The sequence below is a fragment of the Mus musculus genome, chromosome 16 (genome assembly GCF_000001635.26).
Source record: "Mus musculus strain C57BL/6J chromosome 16, GRCm38.p6 C57BL/6J".
Taxonomy (NCBI): domain Eukaryota; kingdom Metazoa; phylum Chordata; class Mammalia; order Rodentia; family Muridae; genus Mus; species Mus musculus.
The window spans coordinates 72,532,036-72,552,176 of record NC_000082.6 but is presented as its reverse complement, the minus strand read 5'-3'; the positions used below and the strand labels follow the sequence as shown (position 1 = coordinate 72,552,176).

Sequence of the window (20,141 nt, the reverse complement as noted above, 5' to 3'; positions counted from 1 at the left end):
TCTGCCCGCTTCCTATGCATCTGTGAGGCTGGTGCCTGGATATGAGGATGGCCAAATCTGAAGCAACGGAGAGAATCTCTCTTCACCTGACCTGTCTCAAGAGTTGGGTGAGCCATGACAGCCATCCCTCTGAGACTATTAAGGCCATTTCAAGGCTGCACTCGCCTAACTGCTAAGGGAACAAATTTTCTCCACAGTCTCTTCATTGTCTGTCTTTTCTAACCACAGTCACGGCTTCGCCCTCTTCATTCTAATTGTGCTTTTGAAAATTGGGGTCATTTTATGCCTCCAGCTTCTCCAAAGGTCACCGGGATTAGCTGTGTCGGATAGAGTACCAGGGAGAGAATGAGGCTTCCTCCCCATTCATCCAGCCTGCATTGATTTCCCCTCAGTGTGAGTCCACAGTGCCACTGGGGGTGATTCTCTTTTCTAAAGGGCCATTTGTTATTTTCTTTGCACCCCTTGCACGCTTCTCAGGAGGAAGATTTGTGCAGTGATGGTTATGATTTTAAAGAAGCAGACTCACAACTGATCTGACCAATTTGTACTTGGAGGCTGACTCTGTTGTTTTAGTCTAGGTAGCTCCCAGCCATTGGATGTTTCTACATTGTGACATCAAACTGAAATTTAAACAACGTCCTTTGACTTGCTAGTCTATAAAATGTTCTGCAAATATGCTTCATCTATGTAGTTATACAGAGACTAGTCGATCCTAGGCTGTCTGTAACAAGTTTGTATTTTCCTCTCCTTTCCTTTATTTTATTTATTTATTTATTTTGCTTTTCCACACTTGATTTGCAGTATTTAATTTGTATTTTCGAGGAAAATGTCTTCATCACAGGCATTAAAAGGACAGGCATCTTTTACAGTAAGGTATATCTCACTTTGGTATATTTTTCTTAAGAATCATTATTATTGTAAATCAATCAATGGAAATGTGTAAAGCCAATGACTATTATCAAAGATAATTTTATGTAGTTTGGGGTACATACATGCACTAACAACAGGGGTCTTGAAGGATGACTCCCCCAAATCAAACACCTCAAAACCCTCAGGCCATCTATATTACTATTTATATTCACCTGTGGTGGGAGTAATTCAGTACAGACAAATCTTTTGGGGGCCGCATCGCCCTTGTCCAGTTTACTAGTCACTTCATTCTACTGGTGGCCAATAGGAGTTAGTTCTGAAAATATTTTCTTTCTAGGAAGCAACTGAGAAATGGACCTGTGATTGGTATGATTGTCTGTGTAGCTCAGAAAAAAATATGACAAATTATGGCTTACACATCACAAGTTATGGCCGAATAAACAAGAATGCATTTATTTTCTTCCTTTCCCTTTTTGTCTCTTTCAGTAATCTTTTGAGATAAAGTCTCACACTGTAGCTCAGGCTGGCCCTAACTCAGCATTCAGGCTGTACTCGAGTTTGCATCCATCTTCCCAAGGGCTGCGATTTTATTTATTTATTTATTTATTTATTTATTTATTTATTTATTTATTTATTCTTGGTGTACGTTAATCTTCCGACCACAGGAACACATTTCAAGCACTATATTACACATACAGATTTGAAAATAGCTCTTGCAATATTTCTTTTTTCCCCTCTTTCTTAGTATACGTATTAGAGCATTAGGAAACATGTTCATTTGTAAAGTTGGGAGCTCTGCAAAAGCCTTTCCATATTAATTGTTTAAGGTTTTTAAGTTTTTTTTTTTTTTTTAGCAATAAATGTTCAGGATGCTGAAAGTATAAATAAACAGATGGTCATTTTTTTTTGCAAATATTCAGCTGTATTGTGAACACTGTTAGTCAGCACATGCATGAGAAATGGGTAAGAAGCTTAATATTGTAACTTATACTGTTTCTTTAGGGTTTTCTTGGCCTGTTAAAATAGACCTCCCAATTGTAGAAAAACTGTTTATATATACAGTGTGAATATGTGTGTGTGTATATATGTGTGTGTATGTCCAAAATTATGATAACTATGTGTGAGTATTTTAGAGAAATATAGAATTTATAAATACACACTGTTAGCTCATGTAGATGAAGTAATACAACTGAAGAAAATCTGTAATATGCAACATATGCCTTAGAAAATACCTTTTTACTTCCACAAAATCCACAAAAAATTAGAATTACAATAGTGTCATCAGAAACCCTCTAAGAGTGACAGGTTTCATTTAGGATTTGATGGTCAGAATTGCATTAGTAGTAAGCTAATGTAAAAAGGTTAAGCAGCTAAGAATGCATATTTTTATTCTAATACTTTTTTTTTTCGGTCAGAAGAAAGCTTTGTGTTAATGCTAAAACATTCCTATGGAGTGTATATTTGAACATTTAAATATGATCTTAAAAATTACCTCTAAGCCTGGCAACTAAAATTGCCAAAACATATAAACCTTTCATTGACTACCTATAAAATGCATGTTTATCTTTGATTCTATGGCTGTTAGTTTAAAAATAATGCATAATTGTACATAATCCTGGCAATGACAAGGAGCTATAAAATAAAATTGTGTAGGAGAAAACACAAAGAGTAGAAAATGTGCCAAAGTAATTATCATGTGGGCACTTCACTGATCATTATGAGTGTAAGACAAGATAACATATTGTATTTAATTGTAAGAGAAAAACATATGTCATTGTCAATTTTCTTATCAATCGCATATGCAACTTATAATGCCATTAAGAATTATGCTTTTTATGCCACATAAATATGTTGCCCCCAGAAGGCTTTTAGATCATAACATCATGCCTTCTGCTGTTACAGCAAGCCCTTAAAGCTTGCTTGCATCTCTACAAGGTGTGGAAACTTGGAAGCTCTCACTTGATGTTCAGTAAATTAAAACATTATATATATTATGTATATGTACTTTTAGGCTCACTAAGGAATCCAAGAAGGCCTGTTGTTCTTTCTGACTAATTTGTTCAAGTGGTAATGCCTTGAGAAAACTACAAGTATTTTCATAGGTACAATATCACTTTTGTTAGGAGTTTGGTAAAGGGCATTTATGCCATCGAATACATCTGTCAGTCCAATGTTTATAGAAACACTATAAACATTGTTTATATCAACATCAAGTTCTTCCTACCCATCTATTTTGTGTGTGTGTGTGTTCTGGAAATGGTAGTCTCTATCTCCTGTATGTTGCTGTGTTACTCTGAGATGTTTCCTTCAATGACATGCTACCGTATGAAGCTTTCTGAGAAGTCTGTCTTTACTCAATTAGACTCTACAAAGACTCTTTCGGGTTTCTGCATGTTTCAAGAGCTCAGGCTTGTTTTTATTGCTGTCTAGATTTTGAGATTTGGATTTACTGCAGTTTTTTTTGACTGGTTGAGGTATATTTGGGTTGTTTCCAGTTTTACCTATTATGGATAAAGGTTTAAAAAAATCTGTGTGCATGGTTTATTCTCTCTGGGATAAATGCCCCAAAGTGAAATTACTAGGGCATATGGTAGTTGATTAAATTTATTTTGGTGGTTTATTAAAAATTTTTTTGAGAAACTGCCAATTTTTCACTTCTTCATAATTGGCCAATCAGATTTTGAAATGAATTGATATATTGATTGGAAGATCTACCTCTGGCATGTTAGAAGTAAATGGTAAAATCAATATTATAATAACTTGGTTTTTGCCCAATTCTCCTTCTTTTGCTCCTAGTCACATATCTTCCTCTCCCTTCCTTCAAGCATCCCCTTGCCTTCCTCTGTGCCTCTCCCCTCCCCACTTCTCTCCCATCTCTACATGTGTATACAGAATAGAAAGCTAACTTTGATAGCCTAATCCAAAGTTAGAAAGGCAAGCAATATCACTACAATTTAGCTCCTCTACAGATACAGAAATTATTCTGTAGGCGCTTATGTATCGAATAACAACATCCTAGTCGTGTCTTAAAAAAAGAAAGGAAAGCAATGCACTGTATACTAAATGCAAAGACAAGTTTCAAATAAGCTTTGGTACCTTTTCTACTTGGATAGGAAGAAGCTAAAAGCCAAGACTAAATAAAAGCCAATTAAAAAAAAACAACCAACCACTACCACCACCACCATCATCACCACGAGACAGAGATTTGTTCTGTTCTTATTTTTAACTATAATCTGTCTTCTTAGATTAAAAAAAATCCATGGTAGAGTTATACCATAGCCATAATGTGTTTCAATCTTGACTGGTGCTTAATTATAGAGAAGACTGAAGAAAAATACATGTAATAGAGTCATTCTTCTCTGGAAAAATTTATTTTGTTTGTGTAGATACTCTACATTTTCAAGTACCTCAAAGTTAGAGTTGTTTCAGCTTTATAGAAATTCACTTTGGTTTGGTTTTTCTTCATGAACATGTATTACTAGATTTTAGTACTGAAAAATCAATTATTAAAATATCTTGATGAATTTATTTTGACAAGGACAGTAGTGTGATTATCACTATAAGAGCATATGTAAAAAAAAAAAAGCAATAGGTAGGTAGTCTTAGAACATGGGTAAAAATTGCCTATCATCTCAAATTCTCAGTTTTAGGAATTCAGTGGGAGTTGAAAATATTTTTAATTCCAGAAATACACATCACAAATAATCTTCCCACTGAAAACTAGCTATAATACTTTTCTCAACAAAAAACTTTATGGATAATAGAATTGCTATTATATAAAAGACTGTCTTTGAAGAAATATGTTTGACATACATAAAAGATATTTTACAAGATTTTATAACAGACTTTATGCAAGCAAATAAATGGAGTAAGAGACTATAAACATAAAAGATAATGGATAAAAAATGCCCAAAGACTTAATCAAGTTCTATGACTGAGACTGAAGTATATTGATGGGGGTCAGGAACTGGACTGTTATGACTCCAACTACAACCTTTTATTTGATAAATTCTGACAGCTTGGGAGAGAAAGTTCAGGTCTCACTAGTATTATTTCCCTTGAAGGAGGATAAAATGAAAGACAGTAGAATGACATAAAAAATTATCAACTTCTTACTGTTCTTTAGTGAAATAGATGATGACAGATATGGGTGTTATAGACAATAAAATTAGAGATCATTAAATTGGTAATAAGTAAAAGTGGGTACATTGTGTGTTCAATCTATAAAACTGTTGAGAATAATCTAAACGATGAATTGATGTTCAAAATAAATACAGGGCAAAATTCCTATTTAACAGAATTGCATAAAGAGTTTTCACATACTACTTATAGTTATGAAACAATATCTATGTATCTATCTATCATCTATTTATTCTTTTATTCTTATCTCATGCATTTCATCCCAACCTTAGTTTCCCATTCCCACTCAGTACCTCTCCCACCCTCACCTCTCCCATATCCACTTATTCAAATAAAATAGCAAGCCTCCCAGGGTATCTACTGAGCATGGCCTAACAAGTGCAATAAGACTGGGTTCAGACACTCACCCCAGGCTGGATAAGGCAAACAGGTAGGAGGAAAATGGTCCCAAGTTCAGGAAAAAGAATCAAAGACACCCCTACTTCCACTGTTGGGAGTTGCACAAGAATACCAAGCTTTGCAGAGGACCTAGCTCATACCCATTAAGAATTAAAAAAAAACAAACATTTATTTTAAAACAAACAGAAGTCTTTATTTAAGAGCATCCTTAAATGTTTTAATGCAATACCATCAGCAGAGTTTGAAATTATTCCCAAATCTCTCCTGTGGCTCACACAGCATCCAGAAAGGAATTGCCTTTCTGGAGTGCCCTGAGAAGAGATGTGCAGGTCTGAGGGTTTGTAACAAGGAAACAAAGAGGGAGATGAAGAAACCATGGTAAACTTGAAAGTAAATGTGGAACAATGGTACTCTAAGCTATAGTGATTTCTTGTCATTTCTGTAAACTTAATCACTGCAAAATGTCTATAGTTATTTTTGTAGAGCTGATTGTAGAATGTCAGATATCAACACACACACACACACACACACACACACACACACACACACACACACACACACACACACACACCTGAATTGATATGTGTATTTACTTACTCCCCAACTCTGGACCGACCTGGAGTATACAGAAATAATACAAGCATAATATATTTCCTTTAAGATTAATTTTCACTCATGATTTTCATGCTGATCTTCTTAGTGTGAAGAACTAAGTAAACATTGCTTCATAAACAATTAAAACAAACAATATAAAGAGGACTGCGACGAGTAAAGGCCGTTGGAAGAGAGATGAAAATGACAGTCTTATACATTTGGAAAAAAGGAGACAGATTTCTAATTTCTAATGGGTTGTAATTGCTGAAGGCTGAAAATCTGAAGTGTTTTGCCTTTCTAAATTCTAGCAGAATAGAGAACTGAGCATAAAAAATGGTGAAAACATATATATATCAAAACAAACAGCCACAAACATGGGTAGTGCAACAGTTATTTCTAGAACAGGAAAAAACATAAGAATTGGTTTTCTATGTAAAGGTAAATTAGTGTTCATATATCTATGAAACAGCATAGAGTATTGTGGATCCAAACTGGATAGATGCACAATAAAATTTTTACATTTATTTTTCACATTGCAAGGAAAGGCAGTGCTAAAAAATTGAGGTTATATTCTAATTTATCCATTCTTTAGTCACTTGTACCATCTGTTAAGTGGGAACTCCAAATGTATGCAGTAGACAGATAAAAGTTTGTTCTACAATGATGTAAAGACTGATTTCTGATTTTACTCTGTGTTAGACACCCAGTAATGTCTGCTTTAGAAATCACAAACTTCAGAAAGCATTTCTGTGTAGCAAACCCCAAACAGGTAGTCTGTGAAACAGGCTGTTTTTTGTTTTTGTTTTGATTGTTTTTGCTTTGTTTTGTTTTGTTTTCCTGAAGAAGATATATAAGCTGATTGTGTGGTGGGATGGGATGGAGTTTCTTTGTGGCCAATGAATCCTTTTTCAAGAGATTAAAGCGGCTGAAGATAAGATCCCCAATATGCTGGGAACTAGCTCCCTGGGCAACTATATTCCTCACACAGCTGTTGTTTCAGACTCCAATTAGTTGCTTAGAATATAAGCTAAATAATCCCATCCTTCAAAGGACTTTAGGAAATTGGGTGTTAGGGAGATCCGCAGCACCATTCAATCAAGTGGTCCTTGAATAAGAAAGTGCCTTCTTTTGAATGGGAAAAGTTTGATCCCATTGAAGGTAATCTGTCATTTATCACACTGGATGCATGAGATGGTTAATGGCTCTATTGATTTTTTTTTTTTTGGTCCTGTTTTATGTACAGCCTGTGAGGCTAAATATGCGATCTGTTTTACACTTGTTATTGATGCACCTAGGTTATTTTTATTCATCCCTGTAGTTATTCAAAAGGAAAATTTCAATGGCTGTAGGTAAAACTACATTGTAATTCTCTGATTCCCCTCCTTCTATGGTTCGTCGTCCTCTTCTTCTCTTCCTCCTCTTCATCTCCCTCCTCTGCCTCTTCTGTTTTTGAAATTTTAAGCATTTCCAATACCGACAGTTATCCCTGGCCCCTTTTACTTTTACTAGGAAAAATATGAAAAAAAAATTCCTAACTTTTACAACAAAATCTGTTAAACTTGTTTCAGAAATATCTTTTGATTCCCCTCTTTCCGTGTCCTCCTGTGCCTTATTGTACGTAACTGCTTGCTTTTTGTAGGTCTCTATAGTTTTAAATTTCTACTTCTTATTTGAGGTTTATATAGTTTGGTTCTACAAGGCAATCTGTTCTCTCCCCCCCAAAAGGAAAGAAATACACAAAAGTAGGTGGCAACTGTTGCCTCCTGTCAGAATAATGTGGGGGACTCAGTATCAAGGAGAGGAAGGCTGTAATCCTGCATACAGAGTGAACACTGCAAGGTATAACTTTAAAAATGAAAAGAAGCAATACAAGTTATAAGATATAAGATGATGTGCCCGTTGGCTTTTGTTAGCTTGACATAAGCCAAGACACATCTGGGAAGAGGGGAGCTTACTGAGAAGCTGTTTCTAAAAGGTTGTTCCACTGACAAGTCTGTGGGGGATATTGTCTTGGTTAATGATTGATGTGGGAGGGCCCAACCCACTGTGGGTGGCTCTTGGGCAGGTTATCTTTAGCCTTGGGAAGCAAGCTAGTGAGCTTCCTATGGTTTGCTCAGCCTAGTTTGTTAGATATGCAGTTTTGCGTCCTCTGCTTCAGGCTGTAACTTCCAGGACTTGCATTGAGTTGCTGCCCTGGATTCTCTCAGTGATGGAGTATAAACTTGAGAGATGTAGTCGGAAATAAATGTTTTCCTTCCCAAGTTGCTTTGGGTCACGCTGTTCTACCATAGCAACAGAAACCCTAATCATGACAGCCTGAGATGCAGGGGCAAGGTCGACGAGGGTACTTCATGGACCCAGCAAACAGAACAACTGAGATATGTTACAGAAGAGAAATATACAAAACTCTTTCTCTAAGTTTTGAGTTCACTTGAAGGAGTATATCTACTGTCTGTCTGTGAGTATTCTTGTACATGTCTATTGGGTTAGTAAATATAAATTGTTAAGCCCTAGAGTTATCTGAAATCATCATTATAAAATTATGAAGCCCAGTAATGCCACCAAAATCAGTTCTTAACATTAACACTCATTCCTAAGAAACTTCTCTGAAGTGCTGAATTTTTAATGCAAGTTGACTAATAAGATTGATGAATTGTAGTGATGGGCAATGCTGATATCAGTAATAATTAAGATATAGATATGCTATGAATATAACCTTACAATGAAGGTGCTCAGAACTGTAAATTCATAACTGGAGTCTCAGCTCTGAAAGAATTATTATTCCCTAGCAATTGGAACCACCCAACTGTAAATCCAGTTTTTTCCCAACAATCTGCTCTTAACACCAAAATCGCTTTGGTAGTGTTTGATACTCCTGATGGTGAGAGGAATTAGGTCACGAGAGCACTGTGGCTCTGAATTGTTGGTTCAGAAAACCATTGCACAACCGCCAATTTCCTTCCGAAAGTTATTATTTTTAATGAAAAGATTTATTACAAGTGTTTTAACAAGCTCTATTCTTCAAGAAAACATTCAGTGAGAACATAACCAAAATGCTTACTAGTTTCTCTAGTATGTATCAGTTTTCTACTGTGAAAAGTCCCACAAAATGTATTTTATTATTTAATACTTGCAAAATAACCCATTTTCATTGATTTGTCATTTTAATACTACATCAAAGCAATTATTTTTCCTTTTCATAATATCAAATAACTTGTAAAACTTTATGTGCACTGATTAGCAGTTCTTAAATTAACAAATCAACAAATATAAACAATTATGATATACACTGTGATGTGATATATATATATATATATATATATATATATATATATGAATGGCTAAAATAAACTGCATTTATTTCTTACGCATATTTAGTGCTTGTGAGAATACATACAATTTTTCTTTTTCTTTTTCAATTGGGCCAAGAATTGAACTTCAGGCTTCACACATACAAATAAATGCCCGACCCATGATCTGCATTCCTGGGTCATATGCTTCTCCTTCTGTAGTTCATCATTTTCGACATTTCATCTTCCATAGTTATTGTTTTAAAATTTAACTTTATGCACATTGGTTTGTGCTTGCTTGTATGGTTGTGTAAGGGTGTCAGATCCATTGGAACTGGAGTTACAGACAGATGTGAGTTTGTCACGTGGGTGCTGGGAATTGAACTTGAGTCCTTTGGAAGAGCAGCCAGTGGTCTTGACACATGAGCCATCTCTCCAGCTATGTTTTTCCATCTTTCCAATGGACCCATTTCAACACTGATTTTAAGAAAAGGGTGCTGGGAAGTTATTGTTTCAGTCTGATTTGTCTGTGGATATCTTTATTACTTCTTCAAATTTCAAGGAATGAATGATGAGAAAATAGCTCAGCCACACAAGCACAGGGACCATGTAAAAGCCAGACAGAGTAGGAGTGTATATAATCCCAGAGTTTGGACAGATGGATGCCTGTGGCTCACTGGCCACCCAGCCTAGTCTAATGGTCAAACTCTGTGTTTCAGGAAGAAATAATGTCTAAAACCAACCCAAAACATGACAAGACAAAATAAACGAATAAAAAACAAAACAAAACAAACCAACGAAGGATGATGGCTCATGAGGAATGACAACCAGGGATGATCTCCTTCCTCCACGTGCACACTCACCCATCTGGAGACTCACATGCCTCCATATGCATGTGTGGACATACTGAGATGGCGAATAACCTTGTCAATCGCAGTTCATTCATATTTTCTTACTCAAGGACTGGCTTAGACAGAAGCTTTAGGTCTAGAATACCACTGATCTAATTGCACATTTAAATAAGAATGCTTGGGCAATCAAATTCATAATAGATCTGCAGAAACTCTTTTCTTATTTGTGAGAGAGGTGAGAGGGTAAATTTATACACAAGGAAAGTTTTTATTCTGAGTACTAAGTCTCAATAACAAACTTAAAATGCTCATTAAGCCCATGGAATCATGTCTGAGGAACCAGAGGCAGTCTAGATTTAGGAGAATTCTTAGAAGAACACTAGAAACATTGCAATTGGTGACAAATTCGGATTAACTTCAGTTTAAAGATACCAGCTGTACTACCCTCAAACGAGAATGTCAACTTTATTCTTTGGAGCTTTACAATCTGACTCTGACCTCTCTTTATCGGATATGAAGTCTTAGATAGATTATTGTCTAATCCATGCTGTTTCATTGACTCTTGTCCAGCTGTGGCTCATGAAACACTTTCCATCAGAGAACTAGATCTTCTGCATAATATGTTGTAGTATCGACATGTCATAGTCTGCCTTGATTTCTTTCCTCAACCCTGTCCCTATACTCAACAGTTCCAACTATGTAGAGGTGACAAGATTTAGGGCCTTTCCTTGGGATTTGGATTCAGCTAAAAACATTGCGGTTGCTTTGATTTTCTTTCCAGATTGCTAAATCATTCTTCATGTTAGCAATAACTTGACTTCACTTTCATTACCATTCATGTGTCCAATGGAGCACAGCTTCAATTTCCTCCAAGAACCCTTGCGTTGCATTTAAATCTTAGCTCTTTGCTCAAGAGGGTTAACTTTTGACCCACCTTGGCTTCCGATATAACTGCCTCATAACACTTGGTTATCTCTAACTTTTCTTTTAAAGGAAATGGCACAAAAGTTTCCCTTTTACCTGAAAACTCTGTGTGGACAGAGTAAAAATACTAATTGGTTTAATTTAAATGTTGCTGTTGTCCAGGAGATCTGGAAGCCTAGGAGAGGTAAGGAGACAGAGAGCTAAAAGAGTCAGACACACATTTGTATCTTAAGCTGTTTGCATGGTTGGCATATACTGTGGTGTTCAAATTTTAAACGACTTTTTTTTCTGCAAGTTGAGAAGAAAATGAAACTCTTCTAGTCTCCAGTGTTCACATGTGTGCACATGCATTTCTCTAAAGGGATCGTTATTCACCAGTCGTTATTTACCTTATTCATTGGAGTAGGGGTTTTCAGTTGAATTTACTCTTTGCTCATACGGGTAGTCTAGGTAACCAGCTTGCTCATGCAATCCTATTTGTACCTTCAAGTTACTGAAATTATAACACAGAGACCCTCTTCAGGTCAATTGACAGGGAATAAGAGACTGCAGATCGCTTCACCCTAAATGGAGTATCTATATCACACTTCCCTGCCCAAAGGCTCAGTGGTTACTTAGAAAAGCAGACAGAAAGATTCTAAGAGCCTGAGGTGGATGAATGACTCCAAGAAAACTGTCTTCTGAGCACAACGGGGCAACTGCCCATTGAACACAGCAATTGGGAGAGCACACAAATGACCAAAGCAAGCTCAAACCAGACAGAATCCCAACACAGAGATGAGAGTTGGGAACAATCTCGGCCCTAGCTAAGGAGCTATTAGCAATGTATAGATGATGAGAGAGGGGGAGGCAATTTTTAAGAGTGTTGCTCTGTGTAGATTGAGCACTTTCTAGTGGAAGATTACACATTCAAGAGTATGACCTTCTCCCCACCCTCTCTCTCTCTCACACACACAGAGAGCTGGATGAGAAAGAAAGGAAGTGTGGGTCTAGGTGAGAAGAATGAATATAATCAAAATTGTGTGAAATCCTCAAGGAACCAACAACATATGAGAAAAGGCAAAATCTGATGGCATCAGAGGGCTAACTAGATTTACAGGCGAGTTGCCTTACCCACAAGGCATTTACATGGTTTGAGGAGTCCAAATTCTAGTCTTCACACTTGTAAGGCTTGTCCTTTAGTCTTTGTGCCACTTCCTGTCATAGTCTACAGTATACTCCACTCCTTTATCTTCAAGCACCATTTGCAACAATCTTCCCTGTGGTCAATAAAATTAAACATTGGGCATTCTCTTCAGACTTTTATAATTATAAGAATTCATTCTTTCTTTTGTTTGGAATTTACTCATGTCCTGGTGAATTGATTCCTGTTCTCCATTTAGGATTCAAGTCATGCCCCTGCTTTACACTGGTCCTTTCTGACACTCCTGTGTGACCTTTGCAATGATGATGCATCCTTCATGTATCTTTTAGAAACTGACCTTGCTTTGCATACATTTATTTGAATACGCCTTTAATTAAAAGTTTACAAGAAAGGAGCTTCTATTCTTCAGCTTTAAATGTTTTTATCTTTCTGAAAGTGTCTAGCACATTGTTTCAAAAATGTGTAATAAATAGATTTTATGTATTTCATTACTGAAACAATGAACAGGTACCATAAACAAATAAGTTCCAACACGTAACTTAGAAACTTATGGGGAATAGATATTTTCCTATGATTTTGTCAGATTCAACATGGTCCTACATGGAGATGGTTGGTAGAAAGAGCTTGACAGAAATGATAGAAGAAATAACACATGAACTTAGCACATACTTACATGAAATTTAGGTCTGAGGGCATCTCAGAAAATTCATTTTATTTTAGGATAAACTTGAAACTCTTTGAATGCAGTAGAAAAAAAATCAATTCCCATTTATCTCCCCATGATTTTCTTCTATGTTCAGAGCAAAATGAACTGTGCATAAAAACATTTTTTCTATAAATTCTCAAGTTTAAAAAATGTTTTTCTTATCCTCCAGACTCCTTGCCCTGGAATGTAGTTTAGTGCTATGGGTGAGAGAACTCAGAATAGTCTGCTTCCTATAAATACAAATTCTGACATTTCTTATCTTAGTCTCCCTCTGAGCCTCACTGTCCTCATGTAGAAACTGAGGACAATTGAACCACCTGAGTCATAGAACTTTCATGTGAAAAATAAAGACCATAACATTCTATATAGGCTTGATTTATGCTTAGTTTATTGCTAACGTCCCTTACTGTTTTATAGTAAGATCTTGGTATTTAATAATATCAACCCCTACCATAAATAATTTATTATAGATTTGGTTATCAGGAGTGGTCAAAAAAAAAGAGAGAGAAAGAAAGAAAGAGAGAAAGGAAGAAAGAAAAAGAGTGTATCCTAAAGATGAAATAGCAATGGCTGTGTCCAAGTTCCAAGGAACATCCCCTGGAATCCAGAGGTCAAGTGACTGAAGCAAGCTGTATGGGCCAGATAAGATTTGACATCCACTTAATTTCCAAATTAATACTTATGGGCTTCTAGATAAGAACCACATTTAATAAATATAAAGGAATAAAAAGGTACTAATTTTCCCTTCATAAGAAATGTTATAACATTTCTTCCCATACATGAAGAATCTTAATGTGTGAAAGTGGCCGCCAGTCTGCTGGAATTCTGAATCAGACAGTGCTTACAACACTGAGCCTCCAGGAAGTCTCAGAGCAGCCAGTCCCTACCCTGATCTTGGACACAGGCACCACAGACTGGAACTGCTGGGGTGTGCATAGCCGTCTTCCTGTTTATCTACAAATTAGTACTTCAAAGAGAAAGGGAGTAGTTTTAAATTGAGGAAATCCCCAATTCTTTCAAATACTAAGTAGAAAGAGACGGAGGTCCTCAATTCTCTGTAGTTACTCTAAATAAAGGAATGGATAGATGGTGATGATAGACAGACAGACAGACAGACAGATAGAAAATTTGAAAAGAAAGAAGAAATGTGAAAAGAGGCAATGTGAAGTATAGATTTGTGGCGAAACAATGAATTTTAACACTAAAACTACCGATTCTATTGTTTTAAGAATATGCTTTATGTATCATTAACATATGGAAATGACATCTATTAGACCAACCTGGATGATTGCTTTTGGAGAAAATTGCTTAACCTGAAATTTCAGTCGTTGAAATTATTTAATTTGCATCACGTTATTTAGTTCAGTCTACTGCAGCATTCATCTAAATGGATTTATTTTCATTAGTTCGTTTGATGCCTTCTAATTGTGACAAAATATTGAAATTTTAATATATTTTAGGCACTGGCTAAGTGGTAGCATGCTTTAAAAAAGGTAGCAATATTCAGAATCATAACCCTACATCATCTTTGAAGAAGGTCTTATCAATGCCAACATGGGCTGTGAAAAACAAGACAGAGGACAAGACAATGCAAGAGAGCATAGGTGAGATTATTTTCATAAGAATCGGAAACAGGGTGCACAGGAAAGAAATGAACAAGAGAAGACATAAAGATGAGACGAGGGCTAGTGTGTGGACAGACCGGTGGGTCTCAGTGAGGCAGGGATTTCTGTATGTACCTGACATGTTGTTTGTACTTTAAGATAAAACTGCCACCATTTTTTAAAAGAACTGGGAAAGGGGGAAAAAATTTCCATTGTTTATATTTCAAACACAAGGAAAAACATGTTTATACAACCATTCACTCATACATTTATTTATGTAACAAACATTTATTTTTTTCTTCCTACTTTATTAGAGGAAAATGTTGCAGAAAATGATAAAATAAATTAAGGCCCGGTGATGCTTGCCCATGGCATTAGCTATCAGGGGACCGAGAGAGGAAGAATCATAAACTCAAAGTTTGTCTCGGCTAAAGATTGAGTTCAAGGCCAGTTTTAGTAAAACTCTGTCTCAAAATGGTGTAAAGATTGTTTGGTATATAGATCAGTGTTACAGCACATGACTGATCACACAAAGGATTCTATGTTCAATTTCTAGTACAGAGAGATGAGGCGGGGCATTTCTAGATCCCGTTTGAATGTTTTGGCAGAAGATCCAATGTGTACAAAGGTTCATAGATAAGAAACAGTCCTAGCTGTTCACATTCATGTCAGCAATGAAAAATAAAAACTACATTTTGAAAAGTAAAACCAAACCAAACCAACCAAACAAAAACCAAATATGGCAAGGTTTAGAGAATATTGTATCAGATAGATTTTGGAGGATGTTGAGTGGGACACAATCCAACTTACGGTCTTAGAACACTAGACTGATTGCCATGTAGAGACAGATGTGTGCGTTGAAGGTGGGAGTCAGGTAAGGAAGGATGTTCTTATAAATGACACTTCACGGTTTTGGAAAGCAAAGCTCAGGTTAGTTAGAGCTGAAGGCTTCTATTCAGTAGTACGACAATATATTAAGTGTCTCATGTGCTGCCTTTTCACCTTTCACAGGAAGCAGAAAAGTAGATTTCTACAGTCAGAAGTCATCGACACTTCCAACAGCAACAAACGCAGGCATTCTTACTTATGCTTATTCTGAGTGCCTGAGCAGGTCAAATGACGACTTTAGCTATGCCCCAAGCTTTCTTAAAAAATCAAAAGTAAAAGAATGTGTCAGCTGCTACTGGGAGAGGTTGGCTTGCCCAAGCCTGCATGGCTATTACTCAGCAAATCTTTAATTTTAGCTCTTGTTTTTAGAATCTGGAGCTTATGTTTGTAGCCTAGATTAGAGAGAGAAGATTGCTAAAGTGAGAATGAACGTGTTGGTCTAAAGGCGAATGAGAAGAACTATTTAGTTTCTCTTAAAATACACTCATCTGCTTAAGCAGGCTTCTGCTTATATATCCATAAAACTTTAATATGAAAAATGACACGTTTTATTTTATATGTAAATAATATACCACCAAAGTATGTTAAGCTAGGTTTCAGCCAATATTTCATGATTCTTTATCATTAAAGTACTCTATATGGATGGCAGTGGTGACGTTGTTGATTCTGCTCCATCAGAAGCGGTTGCAATGGTTATAAATATGTAATAGAACATCTGCTCGCTGACCATGCTATCCCTACATGCCACTACTTAGTGCCACCCACCTGTCATTTCATTTCTTATTTTATGTTCTTCACAGAATTGCTCAGTGTCTGACATTATTGTGATTTGAAGACTTTTTTTTTGGGGGGGGGGGCTGTTTACATCATTAAACCTTCAGACCAATGAAACAAAGGCTTTGTTTTGTTCTCGTATCTACTACTTGCCTTTGGGTAGCAAGTTTAGATTATGCATTTGCTGAGTGGTTTTTTTTTTTTTTTTGCAAGTCAACCTTATCTAAGTTGCAAAGTCAAGATGCTCACATCTTGCCCAAGTTACATTGCCCCACCTCCTCCCATCATCTCAGATCCTGAACTTAGGAGGCCATGCAGATCATTAGTCAATAAAGTGACATTTTACATTTCAAAAGGAGTTTCAGATAGATCCAATTTTTTTTTTGTTTTTTTAATTTTAGATTAAACACAGCTACATGTCTTTACTGTGGACTTAATTTTGTTGTTGTTGTTGTTGATGGTTCTGGGACTACATGCCACGTGAGGGGGGATGAGATCAGTCAACAGAGCCACTGGAGACTGATCAAAGCATAAAGTGTTGCATAACACAACTCACATTTAACCTTTGCAAATGAATAAGTAAAAGGAAATTCATGAATTCTTAAAATATTGCCCCTTGATGCAGATAGCAGCCTCTTTTAGCTTTAGGATTAATTTGCCTGGACATTGCTTTTTTTCATAGACAGTTTTAGTTTTTCCTAGTCAATCTCAGTTTCCATTGAATTTTACAGAAATAATAATAATGGAAAGAGTGAACCTTAACATTTTTTTTTATCAATTCTGTATGTAGGCCAAATGACATTTAGGAAGCATGCTTTATTTATCTCTTTTGAAATGAAGCTTCCAGCCCCTTAGCATTGTTGTGAAGGTAGAAATTTGTTTACCAATACAATCAATATTTGTCATCAGTTTTTTTTTCTCCTAGCCAAAACCAAAACAAACAAAACAGAAAAGAATGAAATAAAGACACCTTTCTTTTCCTTTGTTCCCTCGTTTCTGCCAGTGTATTACATGACAGCTGTTGTGAAAATAAACTTCAGGACAGCTCTGCTTGGGTATATCCACGAATGCCTCTTAAAGGACATATTGGCCTCCACTGACCATGATGCACGTGATTCACAAACAAAGACAGAAGACGATACACAGTTCTCCATCACCAAGGGCAACAGGTCACTGTGGACATCACAGAAGGCAGAGTTTTAAGGATCTACTTTGTTATGGTTTGCTTTATGGCTTGCTAAGTCCCCTTCTACAAAGAAAAGAAAATAGGACACCTTTTTGAAGAGGAAGAGATGAGAAGTGTGGGCCAGAGTACATGCAGGTACCCAGTAGGGAAAGGGTCTACTCCTTTCTTGAGTGATTTGTACTTACATATGAAAACTAAACCCAGTGAAAAGAAATACAAAAATCTTAAAAGTCGAGTATGCTGATGGGTGAAAAGGAAACTTTTTTTTTTATTGCCTACAAGTATTCAGTGACTCAAATATCTTGTAAAAATAGGATGTATATATAAGATGGAGCCTGGTATTTTGTATATCCCAAGGGCCAGTAACTCTAAGAGAGGCCAGTCTCATTTTTGCAGCGGTGTACACAATATGTGTGCTGAGAGCTGCCTTAGCAATGGGCATTATTTTATCTACCCCTAACAGCCGTAAAAGGCAGGACCAGATGTGCCTCAGGTTTATGAAAGAAGGACCATAGTCTCCATGCGGTTAGAGACCTATCAAATTTACATGGTTAGAAAGTGGTAGAATCAAAACTTGAACCAGAATCCCAAGAGTTAGCCAAATCACCCTACAAAAGTAGCTTCAGAAAATAAAATTTACTTTATAGCCATGAATGAAGTCAGGTTTCACCCCCACCGCTAACCCTCTGAGCACAAACTATTCACTCATTGGTTCTTATAACCAAGGACTCACCAAACAGCTCTCTCTACTCAGCTTACAGTCCTGAATGTCTGCTAAGTTAGCTTGAAGTTTCAGGAAAGTCTGAAAAGGTTTTAATCACTAGTTCCCAGCTGCCTTTCTGGTCTTCCACTGACAGCTGAGGACCCTTAATTTGAGTCAAATTCATATTTCAGTTAAAATGCCTTTCAACATCTGAAACTGGTGGAAGTCTCTTCTGCAGGCTCAGCTCTGTCTAACTAACTTGTTTTCTGAATGTAACATTGAATTGATTACTGTTTCCCATCAATATAAAGCCTTTTATATACTGTAGAATTACACATATCCTAAGTTTTGATAAGGTAAATACATACTGATTATTAAATGAATTCTCTAAGTTCAGAAATTTCTTTGGTCTGACATCCTTTTAATTTTTCACATTGTTGCCAGGAATGCTTATTGGATATATAAAATTAAAAAAAAAACAGTATTGTTTGAACTATCTAATCTTAAAGATAATTAGGGATGGTAAGATGGTTCAGTGGATAAACTGTTCATATCCTTAGTATTCAAACAAAAACTAGGCATTCACTTTGGCCGTCTATAGGTCCTAGTGTTCTGGTTGAAGGGAAATCATATCCTAAGGACCAATTGGCTACTTAGGCTGAAGCAGTGAGGTGCTCTATGTCAGCATATAAAATAGAGGGAAACTGAGGAAGACGTGCAGCATCAACCACAGGCCTGGATATACATATACACATAAGAGCATCGTTCTCATATAGGAATGTCCACCTGTAAATATTCATGAATATCTATGTCTATATTTATATCTATCATTCACAAATACATTTAGAAAATATTTAAGTTTTTCACATGATCATTTCATTTAATATGGTTTATATCTGACAGCAATTTGATTTAGCCACGGGGTAGACCATTCATACATGAAATGAGAAAGCATTTAAAGTTTTAAAATTTTATTTTATGTATGTGGATAGTGTACTGGCTTGTTTTGTGTGTCAACTTGACAGAAACTAGAGTCATTCCAGAGAAAGGAGCCTCCATTGAGGAGATACCTCCATGAGATCCAGCTGTAGGGCATTTTCTAAATTAGTGATCAATGAGGGAGAGCCCAGCCCACTGTGGGTGGGGCATCCCTGTGATGGTTGTCCTTCATTCTATAAGAAAGCAGGCTGAAAAAGCCATATGAGCAAAGCAGTAATCAACACCCCTCCACGGCCTCTGTATCAGCTCCTGCCTCTCTCTAGGTTCCACCCCTGCTTGAGTTCCTGCCCTGACTTCCTCCCATGATGGACTAAGATCTGGAAGTGTAAGCCAAATAAATCCTTTCTTTCCCAACTTGCTTTTTGGTCATGGTGTTTCATTCAAGCAATAGAAAAACTGACTACGTCAAGTGATTTGATTACATGTATTTCTGTGTATCATGTGCATGTCTAGCACTCACAGAGGCCACAAGAGGAAGCCATAAAGGGGAGGTAGAAGACTGGGCAGCCATGTGGTACTGGGAACAGAACCCAGGTCCTCTGGAAGAGCAGCAAGGTATCTAAACCACTGAGCCATCTCTTCAGCTCCAGAAAATATTTTCTAACTGTGTTTAGAGCAATAATTTAGGGATAGTGTAGGTCAGTGGTTCTCAACTTTCCTAATGCTTTGACCTTTTAATACAGTTTCGTATGTTGTGATGACTCCACAATCCTAAAATTATTTTTGTTGCTACTTCATAACTGTAATTTTGCTACTGTTATGAATTATTATATAAATATATGTGTTTTCTGATGGTCTTAGGTGATCCCTGTAAAAGGCTCATTTGACCCCTGAATGGATCATGACCCACAGATTGAGAAATGTTAGTGTAGATACCATGATATAATAACAAAACATAGCAGAAGTAGCTTTGCATTGACCATATAACAATAAATTAGCCAATAACTATATAATTCCTAAATGTTAATGGCAAAATAAAATTAAGTCCGTAATCATATATAAGTTTCTTGATCAACTAGAAAACTAAAGTGTAGGAGTCTCTAAAAAGGCCATTGTGGGGGAATATACT

The 20,141-nt window shown here is 36.4% G+C and overlaps 1 protein-coding gene across 6 annotated transcripts in view; it reads right to left on the bottom strand.

Annotated features, from left to right (window-relative positions):
- Positions 1-20,141, bottom strand: part of Robo1 (roundabout guidance receptor 1) — a 1,019,974-nt gene that overhangs the window by 495,315 nt on the left and 504,518 nt on the right. The window lies entirely within an intron of this gene.